The 13604-nt window shown below is 39.3% G+C and overlaps 1 protein-coding gene across 33 annotated transcripts in view; it reads left to right on the forward strand.

The window, feature by feature from the left end:
* The window catches only part of ADGRL2 (adhesion G protein-coupled receptor L2), a 385203-nt gene that overhangs the window by 299772 nt on the left and 71827 nt on the right, over positions 1-13604 (forward strand). The gene's annotated exons all lie outside the window — the stretch shown is intronic.

Raw genomic sequence — 13604 nt, forward strand, 5'->3', positions numbered from 1 at the left:
ATTATCTTTTCTGATGGAAACTTTTATTATCTTTTTTTTTTTTTTTTGTAAGGCAATCAAGTTTTAGAGGCATACACAGTCATACAGAGAGTAATGTGCGTTATTCTAATTGGTTGTAACTAATCCATAATTGTACCTTTTTAACTGGGATGACAACTAGAGGGGCTTCAGTTCTTAAATTATGTAGGCATAATTCTTCTTATATGTGATTTAAGTTCTATTGCTGTAAGAAGCATTTGGATTAAAGACTATTCTGAGCATATAAGAGGCAGGAATGCACTTCAGCCTGAATTACCTCATGATACTCTGCAACTATGAATTATTTTGGAACAAGGGTCAAAGTTCAATTCAAGCTCTCTTAGCTACCAAATACCAGCATTATATTTCCTTGAAAGAAAAATATGGAAGGGATTCGGATTAGGTTTGGAGGAGAGTTTAGTTTGCTTTGATTGAGCCTGCTGTGGAACAAACATTTGTTGCTTTTTATGCACTACTTGTCTACAGATCTGTTGAACAAAAGATTTTACCAATGTCCTTAGTTAATGTTTGAATAATTGAATATTACAGCAGAAAAGCTATGTCACACCATATGTTTTGTTGAGATGTTTGGTTTATCTACCAACTTAACAAAAAAGATGCCAGTTGCTAGAGTCAATAAAACTAAATAGCCATCTCTGAGTAGTAGCTGAGCAGACAGATGAAAATGCTGTAAGCACACCCCTTTCAGTAAAAATGACTAAAAATAAATTAGTAAATTACCTTTACCCTAATGGGGTGTTGAGATGAAGTTTTGGAATTATGTAGTGAGTATCTCCAGTGTCCCGCTGAAACTTGGATCCTGAGCTGCATCTTTTGCATTGTTTATATACTGAAAGAAATTAAGATCATTAGAATGGTGTATAGCAAAGGATTAAAATCACAAGGGTGTCTCATTGTTACTACTTTTAACATGTTTTGCTAACATTAAATTTATAAAAAGATACTAAAGGGAATAGTTTTAGTGATGCTTGGAACAGATTAGGAATGAAAAGAAGATTTATCCATTGGTAAAATAGCAAGGCAGCAATCAATTAGTTGCAGAAGATTCAAAGAAGAATATACAGGAAATTTTTCTGGTAGTTTTTTTTTCTCTCTGGCTCTTAAAGGCAGTTTTTATGGGTTTTTTTTTTTGGGGGGGGGGTTGGGGTTTTTTTTGGTTTTTTGGGTTTGGGTTTTTTTTTGGTTTTTTTGGTTTTTTTTTTGTTCTCACTATTCTTCCCTGTGTCTCTAGATTTTCTTTTCCTTAAAGTCAGCTGGGAACATAATGTACATGCCCGTTGTTCCTCCTATTTCCTTACTTTGAAGATACTTCCTCTAAAATCTGCTTCAGGATTTCTTGAAGGATGAGATAGAGACACTAATATAGTTATCCTCCTTTTTGGCCTTCCTGATGTTAAGCACTGAGAATGGCTTATGCTCAAAGTTTGGTGCTTGTCCAGTGGCCATGTGTGATTACACCAGAAACAGAAGGAAAAAACAAGTTTGGATATGTTTATAGAAGCTAATTATCATCTCAGAGGAGAAAGACAATGATGCATTGAGCTATCTGAATGACTTGGCATGGAGTCAATTTTTAATCTATTTTGTTGTGCTTTTGAAAGCATATTTGTCTTGTACTTCCCTTTCCCTCTTCATCTCTTTTATAAGCATCTTACATGTCCATGAGTGAAACAAATGGCTGATTCCTGCTTCCAGAAGCGCTTAAGGGAGTAGGAGCACAGGGGAACTGGAAATACCTGGGACTCGTGACAGGCTGAGATAACCAGGATGAAGATGTTAGCGCCAGTAAATTAGGGATGCCTTCCTAGTAAACACAGCTGCTGTGGCATTGCAGTGAAGCTGGATGAAGCTGGCTGTCCTGTGTGCCAGTGAGGAGCTGTTGGGGCTGTGCTGGAGCTCGCTGGTCCATCCCCATCCCATCCCCATCGCCATCCCCATGCCCATGCCCATCCCCATCCCTGTCTGCGGGCGGGGACGGATGGCGCCGGGAGCTGCCGTGTGCGGCCCCGCTCCGGCGAGCCCGAGCTCTGCCTGAGGAATAGAAAAGCCACTCTCTCAGTCTCTGACCAGAATGCATGATAAGGCTTGATGTCAAAAAGGGCAAGATTGGGCTCACAGCAATTATGGCAGAGGCATACTGGTTTCCTTGACAACCAGATTGAGGATTCTTTGTGATTTATTATTTACCACTTCAAACTCTCATTCTCTGATTTAATTAGGGAGAAGGATTTCCATAAGTCCCCTCCCTTCCAAATTTAAATACCCCCACATTATTGCTACAACCAGCTACACCTATCCCACATTGATGTGGCTCTAAACCAGCTACAAATTTGGCTCTGTGTTTAGCATTTGGAACACTGGGCAGGTTGCTCAGACGGCAGATAACTGAAATTCAGCGGAGGTTATGTTGAGTGGTGACTTGTTAATCTGCACTTACTAGCAGGAATACTAGACCTCCTAACCTTCTCTCCCCACCGAGTTTTTCAAGGGACTGCAACAAGTGATACTTTTCAATTGTGCTTATAGCTATGGGAAAGATAAAATATCTGCAAGTGTCAGTTGCCCTTGCTCGGGCAATTCACATTATTGTCTCCTTGAAGGCTTTATTAGCAATACATCAGCCACTGCTGAGTAAACAAAGAGTGTAGTTTGATAGTTGGGAGCTTTTTCTACCACCAGTTGGATAGCTATTTGAAAAGGAAAATATCTCCTAAATTGTGGCTAAAGTTGGGGAGTACAATAGTCTGTTCTAACTTGAGATGTATTTCAAATATGTGTTTCCCATGTTTATAAAGCACTGACTGAATAGTGATCTTCAGTGCCCATTCTAAATTTAGAAATTCAGAATAGAAGTCTGAACACAATAATATAAATAATAGAGATTTTTATTCAAATGTCACTGGTAAATTTGTATCATTATACATCAAGATTGAAATTGGGTCCTCCAAAGGGCATTTTTTCTCAAAGTACTTTCCTGGGTTGCATATTTTTTATTTCGTATTCAGCATGAGGAGTCTGCTGCATTTAATAAAATAAAATGAAGGTCACAGAAGATCACTGGTTTTCCCATAATATGTTCCAGTACATGACTGGAAAAAAGGTAGTATTTGAAATGCATTGAGGATCCTCTGTGCAGACTATGTAGAAAACTTGTGTCATTTTTTAATTATAGGGAGGACTTCTTATTTTAATTGTGTTTATTTCACTGCATACAGTCTTTCAGCTGTACCACTCCAGTTTTAATTTCAAAAGTGTATACACGTTTTAGCATCTCCACCTCAGGGAGTTCCTGAAGTGAGTCAATAGGTGTTGCTCTTCCCGTGGTGGGCTGAACGTGAAGCTCACTGAGTCAATAAAAAGACTTACAGTGACCTAAACACTCTTTGTGTCAAGTTCTGGCTCACTCATGCACCAGTGCCCCATTAGGCTGTTGAGGGAGCCTGGCTGCTGAGGGAAGATGCTTCTTTAAAATTGAGTAGTCTAATGAAGCTCATTAATGCATTTTTCATTAGAACAAGAATATTGAGTATCCAGGTTAAATTCTAAAGAATCTGTCCTGCACTCACTGAGGTTAATGACAAAGCTCCCAATGATATTAGTGATGCAGGATGAGAACTTAATTGAGGTAATTAAGATTCTGCTTACCTAAAATTCCCTATTATTTTCAAGTAGATAAAATATTACAAAATTGCTACTATGAAGAGTTGTATAATGTTGGATCTCAACACATCCTTCAGAGGTGACAGCAATTCAGTGGGAGATAATACTATTCCTGTATTTTGCATTTGATTCATAAAGTGCCCTCGTAGTCTTCTAGAGGCTTGTGTATGTGAAAGCCGTTGTGGAAAACGGGGTTCCTTTTGATTTTGGAGCTCAAACATTGCCTTTATTGTATATTTAAAGATAAAGTGGGCCATGCATTGCTGAATCGCAGTAAGGATTTGGAGGTCAGATTCAGCAGTGGCAGCGATAGAAAAGGCGTTGCAGTAGTGCTATGGCATTGTAGAAGTTGCAGAGACTAGTTTAATTAAATGCAGCTCACTTTGCAGTACTGCAGACTTACTAAAGTCACTGTTTGGACCAAAAGAAATGCTGTTTGCTCACTGAGTAGAATAGGTAGGATATCCAGCTGCAGTGCCTTCCAGGGAGTCTAAAGCCTCTGTTATAAATGATTGTGTCAGGAAGCCTAATTTAAATAGTTACCCTAACACCTGCTCATTCCTGCCGCCTTTGGACACCCCTAACCTTCTCCTTCCCTCTTTGGCATCCCCAGCAGATTAACAATTCCCTCCTCAATTACGCTGCCATAATGGCCACTTTGATCATGCTCTGAGCTCGATATGGAAATTACCTTGATGAAGAACACTCAGCCTGCAGAAGGCAGCAGCAGTGCAGAGCGGAGTGCCCTGGCTGCAGCTCTGGCACCCGAGCCCGCGGTGAGCTCCGGAGCCTCCCCCTGCCTGTACACCTCACCAATGCAGCAGGAGAACACCGTGCTTTTGGGAGCAAAGCGTCCGTTTAGGTGGTGTGGAAAAAAGTGGAGAAATCAGATCTTCTGTACTTCACAGCTGTCTCCTGAGATACTTGCTTTAAATATGTGGGGAAAGATTTTTTTAAAAAGAAAACTCTGACCTGGGACAGTGAAGCACCATGCAGATTAATTACTGGGAAAATTACCTTTCACATCTGTAGTAATGGTGCAGCACTTCTATCTTGCTGGTTTTGAGTTTATATTTGAGCACCTAAGAGTGATTTTTTTTTCCTGGGTGTGGTGCAGAGCTTTCCTAGCCCTTGCCTTCATTATGGGTTGCATTAAGATCAATGCAGAGGTTTGGAAACACAGTGTTTCAGCTATTAGGTGTTTGCTTCTAAATTGAGGTAATCAGCAAATGCAAAGTTTTCCTTTTTCTGTTGTGCTACAGTGTCTGTTCATCCCTCTTGTTGCTTTCTAATATAAATAGTATTAAATATGGAACTCTTACACACGATTATGGAAAATTGCTTAGTTACTGTCTTAGAGATTTCAGGGATCCTGATTTTTCATTTATTTCATTTGAGCCTTCATTAGCTGGTTCTCTAAAAGCTGAGAGCATTCTTGCCATACACATTGTGATGGTTGGTGAGGAGGACACAAATTCCAGGACTGAAAACCAGAATTCAAACTCAGAAGCCCTGAATTTGAGTCCAAATGGAATTTAGTTACTCTGTCTCTTTATCTCCCTTGTCTTCCATGTTTGCAATGAGGCATATGGATACGCAGTTCATTTACAGCAGTTTGACAGTGGAAAAGATACCTGTTTCCTTTATTTACTCTGGAAATGATACCTATGTTGCCATTCTTACTCCCTGCTGCCCAAGGAGCATGTCAGAGCTGCATATATTCCTTAGGAGTTTTTTAACTACCTTGTTGTTTACAAAAAATGAAAGTTTTCCTTTCTTCATGCAATTTATTATTCAGAAGATGCTCTTATGTATGTAGAATTATTTCATGATTCACAGAATGTGACAGAACCTTAAGTATATTGTAAAAACTGTGTGGTACAGCCCTCTCCTCTGTATAACAGTATTTTAAAAATCCACAAATATTTCATTTAAGGTAAGGTCAGGAAGAAAGGCTTTCGCTCTGACAGTTATTTTCCAAGATTGCATGCTACTCTTGTCTCCTAGCTATTTATGGGAACATTTAAAGTGACGGCACATTTACCTTTAAGTACATTCATCACATAGCTCTTCTTGTTTTCAAAAGGTATGACTGTATATTCTGATTTCAACTGCAGGATCCCTGCCTTTATGTTTCCAAGGGTTCTACTTTCTACCCCTGAGTTCTCTGAAATGTTTCTGGGGCTATACTTACAAGAAGGGGGTTGCTGTGCTATTTGCATGCTCATAAACACTCTTCAAGCAGCTTGCCATCATTAAAATGAAGCAACTAACTTTTCCCCTATAAATTATACTGTGACAGTTGACTCCACCCCATAATTTTACTGAAACAAGAGAATATATGAACTCTTATCTTATTTCTTGATTCCATTTCTAATGTATATATTATTCTGTTTGAAAGCAAGAAAATGCCCCATTTTAAAGTTTGCAGTTATGATCTCAAATATTGCCATGTGATATCAATTGTACAATAATGAAATTATTATTTTTTTAGCACTGGGGCTGTGTTTGGTATTTTAAACTCTGGCAGTTGTTCAATAATATCTTATTTTAAATGAGCCAGAATTTTCAGGTATCTTAGTGAGATTAAATGTTTTACTTTCTTTAATAGGTTAGGGTATAGTCTTATAAGAAGGTGATGTACACAGGACACTAAGGGTTGTTATTAGCACCCAGCTAATATATGTCACCTGCTGGGATGATTTGGCTTTCACAAATGCACATATTCCCAAGGAAATGATACATCTCTGCATGGCTTCTATCAGCCTCTGAGGTGACAAGGCTTTGGGTTTCTTAACGATGGGAAGAAAATAGTTCTTTTGTCAGCTGCCACTCTGAATACTGATGATGGAAATTCCCCTTTCTTCCTCTTCCTCTACCCCTCCTTAACACATGGTTTCCAATCAAAAAATGATTGCAATAACTGGAAATATAAATTGTTGTCAAGATACACTTTTATAGAAAATAAAAGAATATTTATTTTTATTCTGCTACCAGTATCCTGTGCAGAGGAAATAATTCAACGGGAAATCCTGTTGACACAACATTTCTGACACATCAGCCTTTGTGTGTCTTACCTCCCTTTTTAAGAGGTTGTTTCTGATTCAGAAGCTTCTCCTTCCTGACAGGTGGTGTGCTCAGAGAGTTCACAGTAGGTAAACTGGAGATAACCTTCAGAGGGCGGGTTTACAAAGACCATGGGACTTACTTGCCTAGAGAAATTTTGAAGATGCAGTGTATTTAATGGCAAGAAAGAAAAGGGTAGAGTGCTTTTTGTGAGCTGGCAGAGGATCAAGTGTGTATGATGTGAAGGAAAAAAGGAAGGAGATTCTTGCAGCCTGAGAACAGACATCTGGCTGGCAAAAGAAAAGAAGTATCATTGGCAGAGGAATACTGTTTTAAACTCGGATAATTTTAGATCAAGAGGGCACAGTGTTGCTCTCATGCATACAGCTCCACTGAAAGGGATGGGAAAGGTGCATGCATATGAGAATACAATGTGGTGCTAAGTGAGAACTGAAGAACATGTATTTTTACATTAGATATTTAGACTTTCATGTTTAGATCACATGGTTTCCATCTGCCATATGTAGGCATTGCTAAAATGCTGCCAGGAACCAGGCTCTGGTTTGGTGACTTTCATTAAAGGAATTAGTGGTTTCTCTCCAGTTTCAGTGTGGCTGGATTCAAAGTGCAGAAGCCCATTTTCACAGTTTAGCATTAATTAGCACTCTAATGGCAGCCTCAGCAGGCAGGTGAAGGATTAAATGGGCATGAAGACCAAACTATCTCTTTCAAAGTAGGGTCGAGACATATTGGGCTAATGTGGGGATGTGTGCATGGCTGCAGTCTGGCTGTTCTTGTTCCAGGTCACTGAAGGACTGTGGTGTACAGGTCTGTCAGTGTAGCACTCATCCCTGTCCTCTGTTCTCCCTGCTATTAAGGTGCACACACTCTCCCCACACACACCCAAACCCTAACAAAAACACAATCAGAAAAACCCTTTAATTCTGCTGGCTCAGAGAGACACATTCTTGCCCTTCTGAATGAGGGGTGAGAGCTGTTTGGGAGAATTTAAATGAGATCCTTGCCAGCAGTACACAGGAAGGAGCGACGCTGTTAGATTAAAAGGCTGAGATGCTGCTGCTCATTTTAGGTTTGCTGAATCATTTAACAAGGTGCAGAAAGTAGGTAAGCCCTGACTCCTTTTTTTTTTGCTGAAGAGAGCCTCACAGGGTTATATTTGAGAACTGCATGGAGACTGAAAACATAGAAGGAAAATTGTAATAAGTTTCAGTGAACCTGGAAGGCAGGACCCATTCTGGTGTGAGTCAGAGGGTGTAACTCTGGCTTCTCTTCTGAATCTCATTAAGCAGACATACGTACTTTATGTTTATGTATACTGAATATTAAGTATATAATTACAGAAAATTACATGCAGTTTTAATTTTGCTGCTCACACTGAATCTTGAAAAGCATGAAAACTTGTCAAGGATTTTTAAAATTTTAATTTTTTAAAAGGCTAAGTCATGTTCAAATAAAATGTAAAAAATACTATAAAAAGCCTTCACTAGTTACTTAATATTTCTAAAAGCTTTTATTGATAGGAATTCATATTCCATTTTTTAAGAGACAGGCTTACAGATTTTAGTTATGCAATTGAAATATGAAATGTCTGAGAAGCAGAATTCTGGAAAACAGTGTTATGATTCTCCCCTTACAGCTTATTTATTCAATTAAGAAGTTGCCTGGCTTCAGTGTTATTTAAATGGTCAGGTCTGTGCTTTAGGACTCTGTGCCTCTTTTTTAAAGTTCACATAATGAGATACTTTTATGTACTTTGTTTTGAGATAATCCCATTTTTCTGAATGAGTTTTAAAAAATGAGGGAGGTGTCTCTTAGTAGAAAATAGTTTTCCTTCAATAAAAAATCCCTTTTCTCCCAATGTCTGCTCCATTCAGCATCTTAATTGACAAGAAGGAGTATATACATCAAATGGTAGAGAATCCAGCTGTAGGAGGATATTTCTGAAATGATCACTTCCTGCCTAATTTGACCCCGACAGAACAGTGGGGTTTTGTGTGCTGGGCTGCAGCACAGGCTGGCTGTGCAGGCTGATGGGTTTCCCTGAAAGAGGAGCCGAGTGCTGTGAACTCCAGACCTCTGTGCACTGTCAAAAGCTCTTACTGTGCCAATGTAATCTTTTAATAGACATGCTTGCCAGAATGACTTTTTCCTTCAAAGATAGAATGAGAAAGCACACTTGTCATTTAAATTGCCTCTGCCTTTTGTAGTAGTTAGTAGCATTCTGTTGACCAAGGTTGGATAATTTTAAAGCTGTTTAACAAAATAACATGCTTGTCTGTGTGAAATACAGAGTGCTGAGAGACAGGGGGAAGTCTCCCTTGACAGAGTTCATGGGATTCTTTAGAAACTGCAGGATGCTGAGACTTGTCTGAGGAATTACAAAAGCTTTGAGGCGCCCGTGTTGAGCATTTGCATGATTTTCAGATGGCAAAGTGTGTTCAGCTGTCTTCGTGCACCCTCCCGTGTGTGCATGTATGCACTTCAGTGGAGAGGGAGAGAATTCTCAGCACAGTTTTCATTGGGCTTTGCATTTGTTAAACATATATTATTGAAATGCTGCCCAGGACACATCACTTCATCTCGTGTAGAACTTAAATCATCATGTTGCATGATATGGTAAAATAAAAGAGATTGTGAAAGAGACAACTGTAAACATTCTGTTTGAAAAGATGTGCTCTTTTCAAAAGACCTTTCTGTTACAGCCAAATAACACAAGAAGCAATATTTCCTTGCTCACAGAGACATATATATCTATTTCTGCAGAGATTTGTTTTGGATTCTCAGTTCTTCCAGTATCTTCATTCTTTGAAATAATTTTATACTTCCATGTTGACTTTCTCTGTGCTTTAAGTTTTAATCAAAGGTTTCTTGCTTCTGATGTCGAGTACTGATGTTAGCCTGTTTACATTCCACTGTTTTTCTTCTGTATTCGATGAACATTCAAATGTGGTGGTGCCTTTTTGCTTTTATCTACCAAACTTAGCACACTCTCTTATTATTGACAGCTCAAAAAGATGATATGCTAGTGGGCAGGATTCTGTGAATTATTAACTTTTCTTTGCGCTTTGACAAATTTAGGTTATCTTTGTAAAGAGAAATAGATTCTCTGAAGGAACCAAGACACTGGAATGGTAAATAAGGCTTTGCAAACTTAAATTAAATTTTTTTTGCCAAATTTGAATTTACCACATTTCCAAAACATGATTCTGAATTACGGTTCTTGTACAGAACTTGTATTTTCATTTCATAGACTAAAATATCAGAGGAGAGATTTTGATTGTGATTTTTCCTTTCAGTTTGTCTTTCTTATATGGGTTGATCAATAAAGAATTAAAGAATGTATATTGCCACTAAACATCCCCTCTACCTTTTCTTCTTAGCAATGAGATTTCACAAAAGCAGTTTATTTGCTCCTTTCAATAAGGAGCCTGCACTCAACTAATTTGAGAGCAGATAAAATGTGCAGGAAACGTATGTTTGCCAGGAAGCTTTTCTATAATCAAAACGGTCAGCAGGACAGAGAAAACGTTGTTTTTTTATTAGGTGTTAATCTTCTTCCATTAAAAAGAAAAAAATAAATTAAAAATTGGCATACAACAGTGATTAATAGACACAAGCATGAGTGAATCAGAGGCAGCATATGTTGCGTTAGGCAATAGACGCTTCTGTGAGTTGATGTTTAAGTTGTGCTGAAGTCCCAGCCCAGGCAGGGCACGGTCTGCCTGCCTCGGAGCAAGCAGCAGGAAGGGAGGAATGTTGTTTTCAGCTGCCGGAGGACAGCCAGACAAAGTGGGTTTGTTCGAGGTTTGGTAAGGAAAGCAGCAGGTTTAATACGGCTCGGTTAAGAAAATACTCACGCGGAATTGCATTGGAGATACAAAGTTACTGGTGACAACAGTAATTATTGACAGAGCCACATACTTAGGTCTAAAAAACTCTGGAATGATGCTGAAACATTCAGATGCCGGTTGTTCACACTTCCATCCTGTGGTAGTGCATCTGTTTATCGGGAATTATCTCCTGAATGTAAATGAATTTCAGTCCTAAGTCATTGCACCTGTTGCCAAGAGGTATTTATTCCGATCACTTGCCTAAAGCGCAGGGAGTTATTGCTTGACGTTTTATGGCTACAAAAAAAAAAAAAAAAAAAAAAAAAGCTGTCGTTTCAAAATCATTTGTTGAGAGAGGAGAAAATGGAGCAAAACAGTTCATTTTATCCTAAGCACTGCTATTTGGCAGTATTCACATTTGCACGGCACAAAGCTGCAATATTGATTTTTCGCTTACAGAGCCTCCCACAAGTTCTTTCTTCGATTGTCAGGATTGCAAGATGGATTGAATTACACTTTGCTTGTTGATATATTTATTTTTTCTTTGGTGATAGGAAAAAAATATAAATAAAGCTTCAGCATAAAGGTCATAGTAGCCCTGTTAGTGGACTTCGAATTTATTTTATTTTATTTAGTTAAAATTCTTTCTGCACCACAAAGATTCCTTTGAGTAGCATTCCCACCTAACACATACAGCCTTGTTTTGCTTTATTGCTTGCTGCTTTTGCAATGTAAGACCTACATTGCAATCTCAGGTGTGTCCTCTGTTGCCTGCAAAGTGATCTAACCTTGTTCTAATATTTTTAATGTTTGTCCTGATACAGAACTTCTTGCGGATGCCTGCAGGGGGAAAAACTGCAGGATAAAACACATTCATAGTCGTTATAGCAGTTGCCAGAGATGATGAAGTAAGATTTGCAGGCTGCTGATTTCTCTGTAGCAAAACTGCAAAAGTGTTGTGTTTGAATTTAGAGTATTTCCTAGCAGAAGTGGAGCTTGTGCTGCAGGATGCACAGTAAGGGTCAGTGCTGGTCCCAGGCAGCTGCGTGTGGCTTTGTCAGTCCTGGCCCTGTAACTATCCTGAGCTGCTGCTGCACATGAAGCCACTGACACTTCAGCAGCTGTACCCCATGCCCCTTCCCTCCTGCCCTGGTGCAAACACCTCTTTGGACAGCTGTAGGTGCTGTTCCCCTTCTTGCTGATGGAAATTCAGAAGGTTTGGGAGGAGGGGACTCCCCCAGGCAGGCCATGGCGGTGCTGCAGGCCATGGAATCCCAGCTGAGTGCAGGAGATACAGGCACCATTGCTGCCAGCTGGAGGGATGAGCATGTGCCCCTCCCTGTGCCTGTTTCACCCCCTCACTGAGCTGTGAGTGACTTCTGTCCTCATTGTATTCATTTGCTGCATGGGAGGAACATGCAGGGTATTAATGGGATGGATTTGTGTTTTAGCTCTTTCCAGCTCTCAGCCCATGACACCTCAGCAAGCCTTTAATAGCAGTGTTTGTTACTGCTTATGGTATGTGCAGCCACACTGAGGGCCAGGAGTGAATCTGAGATGGAACTCGATGCTTTCCACAGCACTGCAACGCCTTCCCTTACTAACAAATACTGAAGCATACTGGCCAAGTCACAGTACTGGTTTCTTGTAGGATATGGTTCCACAAAATATAAAGAGCTGGTCACTGGGCTTTGGCCAGCTGTTCTCCTTCTGGGCAAGTTCATGCCCAGTCAAAGACCTGGTCCTCTGGGACCTCATCAGTTGCCTGCAGCAAAGGGAGGTTAGCAGCCCTGGCCTAAGTTCATTACACAAGCTGTACAAAAGCTGGTGCTGGTGCAAGGGGGAGGCAGGGATGTGCAGGCAGAGGAGGGGTGGATGGGAAGATGGGCTCTGGCTGCCAGGGAGCCACATCCTTATACTTGTGTGGTCATTATAAAAAACTTTTGCCATCTTAGCAGATAGTCATCTGCATATAGCGGGAGTTTTAATACACAGAATTCAATAGAAAAAGTGATAGCCTCTGGTTCATGAAAAAAATTTACTATCAAGGGGTTATCTCAATTTGTTCTTGGGTTTTTTTGGTACTTGGTTCCTTGTTTCTTCCAGTGCATCATACTTTTTAAGAAAAGTTTATTTTCTTTGCTTTCAAAAAACCACAGAGCTCCAACTTTCCATACTTAGCAGCTATTTCTCTTTGCTGTCATAACTGGTCTCCAACAGCCTGCACAGAAATATTAATGGCCTTGTGTTACTGTATTATGAAGGCATTTTTGAAAAGTCAGGATTTACTATTTTAAACAAATAGGCTTTTAGCACTGCCATATTGCCCAGCTAGTTTTCCAAAAGTCACACAATTTTGTAATAAACAGAAAGACTGTTTAATAATAATCCATCATTAACTGTGTACAAGAAACTGTGTATGCAGATAGTTTTATTCTGATGTAATATATTCTTTTGCATTAAAAAATGTCTCTAAAAGATGAAGCATCTGGATGAATAGCTGAACCTTGCTTTGTTTCTAAAGTATTTTGCACTGCTTCATTGGAGAAGTTACTTATTTTTAGGAATTCTATTAAGCAGAAAAAAAATATTAAAAATTAAAACTGAATGTATTATTTTTGTGAGAGATGGGGAGGTTTTATGCAGTACACACTGTGATTTTTTGGTACTGCTAATTCCTGTATTTGTTTCAAAATCCTGTCTCTATTTAGTTAAATTCATGTAAAAGACACAGTAAGGAGTTTAAGTAGGTGAAGTGTCAGCATGTATATTTGGATCATGTCCATGCTGAGGTCACAAAATAGCTAAGCAAAAGTAACCAGCTCTTCTTGGAGAAAGGGAGACAAAGTAAAAAAGACTAATGAAGTTGGAAGTTGGAACTAAACTTTGGGCTTTTTTGTGGTTGTATTGTTTTCTTTTTTAAAATCACTTCTGCAAATCCTGCCTGCTCTGCTGCTTCCCGCTTCCAGACATGGCCTGTCTGACTGT

This window comes from Taeniopygia guttata, chromosome 8 (assembly GCF_048771995.1).
Source record: "Taeniopygia guttata chromosome 8, bTaeGut7.mat, whole genome shotgun sequence".
Taxonomy (NCBI): domain Eukaryota; kingdom Metazoa; phylum Chordata; class Aves; order Passeriformes; family Estrildidae; genus Taeniopygia; species Taeniopygia guttata.